Source organism: Manis javanica, chromosome 2 (assembly GCF_040802235.1).
Source record: "Manis javanica isolate MJ-LG chromosome 2, MJ_LKY, whole genome shotgun sequence".
Classification (NCBI taxonomy): Eukaryota; Metazoa; Chordata; class Mammalia; order Pholidota; family Manidae; genus Manis; species Manis javanica.
The window spans coordinates 96,238,048-96,240,361 of NC_133157.1; the positions used below are offsets into that span (position 1 = coordinate 96,238,048).

At 40.7% G+C, this 2,314-nt stretch overlaps 1 non-coding gene across 1 annotated transcript; it reads right to left on the reverse strand.

Annotated features, from left to right (window-relative positions):
• Nucleotides 1-283: 283 nt before the first annotated feature.
• On the reverse strand, nucleotides 284-390 carry LOC118970978 (U6 spliceosomal RNA). Its single transcript, XR_005059205.1, has one exon. It is a non-coding gene; the product is annotated as a U6 spliceosomal RNA (small nuclear RNA).
• Nucleotides 391-2,314: the final 1,924 nt, after the last annotated feature.

The following is a 2,314-nucleotide window of genomic DNA, read 5'->3' on the forward strand; positions in this document are numbered from 1 at the left end:
AAGAATGAGTAATTTCAAATTCTATAAAAGCAAATGACCTCATTACAAAGAAAAATATAGACAATAGTTCTGCAACATCTCTCTAAGTTGGCATATAGTAATTATACTAGTTGCAGTGAGGATTTAATACTATGTGTAATTGTTGAATCACTGTGGTACACATGAAACCAATATAATATTGTATATCAACTATGCTTCAATAAAAAAAGTATCAGAAAAATATAGAGATCTTAGAGAATATTGAGATATCATAGAAGCAAAATGACTACATGAATATTTAAACTTCTTTTTGGAATGCTTCATGAATCTGTGTGTCATCCTTATGCAGGAGTCATGCTAATTTTCCCTGTATTGTTCCAAGTTTAGTATATGTGCTGCTGAAGCAAGCACATGAATATTTAATCTTGCAAAAATAAATGAAAATGACTTTAAGTAACTAGATAAGTTTTTGGGTATCAAGAGATATCTAATTCAATTTCAAAGAAACCAAAAAAATTCACTGATCTGACTCTGAAAAGAGGTATAAAGCCAAATGGGAAAAGATGGCAGCATGAGAGGTGAGACAGAGGCCTCCTCCAAAAACTCATATAATACAAAAATATAATTAATACAACTAGTCCTGAAAGACCAACAGGAAAGAAGGCTGTGCCAGACTCCATATACCTGGAGAAAAGAATAGACCTCACAAAAGAGGGTAACATACCAAAGCTGTGACCTGGTGGGACCCAAGCACTTCCCCCACCCCAGCTCACAGGCAGGAGGAAGAGAAATGGAGTTGGGAGAGGGTGGAGGCCTGGGACTACTGAACACCTAGCTCTGGAGATCTCCTCTGGGAGCACAAACCTACATTGCATGGTGCCCTGGTGATTAGGGGGGATTGGAAAGCTAAGACAGGTGGAATAACTGGAGAGACTGAGATTCCAGCCACTTGTGGAAAACAGGGATCCATATCTGGCTGCTCTGGGACAAAAGAAAGGCAGGCAGTCTGAGAGACTTCCTAACAGCAAGAGGACTGCTAAAGGGGCAAAGATTGCTCAGAGCTTACTGCTCAGGAGAAAGGACAGGGAGACAAAATTGACCAGGCTCACTCTGCCCAGCAGGTTGGAACCTTTCATGATGTTCAGGTGTCCCAGTGCCCTGGATGGCCACGCAGCTCCAAGGCCCCCCTCTGTGATATGCAGCCTATTGTGCCTTTCTCCTGGTAAGCACACACCAAGCTGGCAAACTGGCAAACCCTGCCCTGGTTTCAGGCAATCCAGAGGGAAGCCCCACCTATAGCAGCTACAAACACAAAGCATAGAGGCTTATACCTGTGTGCTTGGCCCACTGGTTCTGGCAGTGGAGACAGGCATAGCAGCCAGGAAGCAGGAAACAGCTCTTTCCACCCCCCAGGCACCAACACCACTCCCATGTGACCCCCAACATTGCTCCAGGGGCTGAGTAGCTCCAGAGAGTAGAGCTTCTGGGCACTAAAAGGCACCACATGCAAATACAAAACGTTAAAGTAACCTGGTACAAAGCAAAATCCTACACCACAAAAACAGTCAAATGAAACTCATCTCATTAATCTTCCTGAAAGACAGTTAAAAATGAAAATCATAAACATGCTCATGGAGGTACAGAAAAATATTCAAGAACTCAGGAATCAATTCCAGTGGGAGATCCAATCATTATGGAACTCAGTATCAGAACTGAAACATACAATGGAAGGTTTCAAAAGCAGATTAGATAAGGTGGAGGAGATGATAAATGAAATGGAAATTAGAGAAGAGGAATACAAAGAAGCCAAGGCACAGAGAGAAAAAAAGGATCTCTAAAAATGAAATAATATTGAGAGTACTGGGTGACCAATCTAAATGAAACAATTTTTAAAGTATAGGAGTATCAGAAGAAAAAGAGAGAGAAAAAGGGATAGAAAATATCTGTGAGGAGGTAATGGCTGAAAACTTTTCCAATCTGGGGAAGGAGATAGTTTCTCAGGCCATGGAGGTGCACAGATCTCCCAACACAAGGGACCCAATGAAGATAACAACAAGACATATAAGAATTAAAATGGCAAAGATCAAGGATAAGGACAGACTATTAAAAGCAGACAGAAAGCGAAATAATATTACATACTAAGGAAAGGTCATCAAGCTATCATCAGACTTTTTAGCAGAAACCTTACAGGCCAGAAGGGAGTGGCATGATATATTTAATGCAGTGCAACAGAAGGGCTTCAAACCAAGAATACTTTATCCAGCAAGATTATCATTTAAATCTGAAGGAGGTATTAAACAATTTTCATTTAAGAAAAAGCTGAGGGAATTTACCT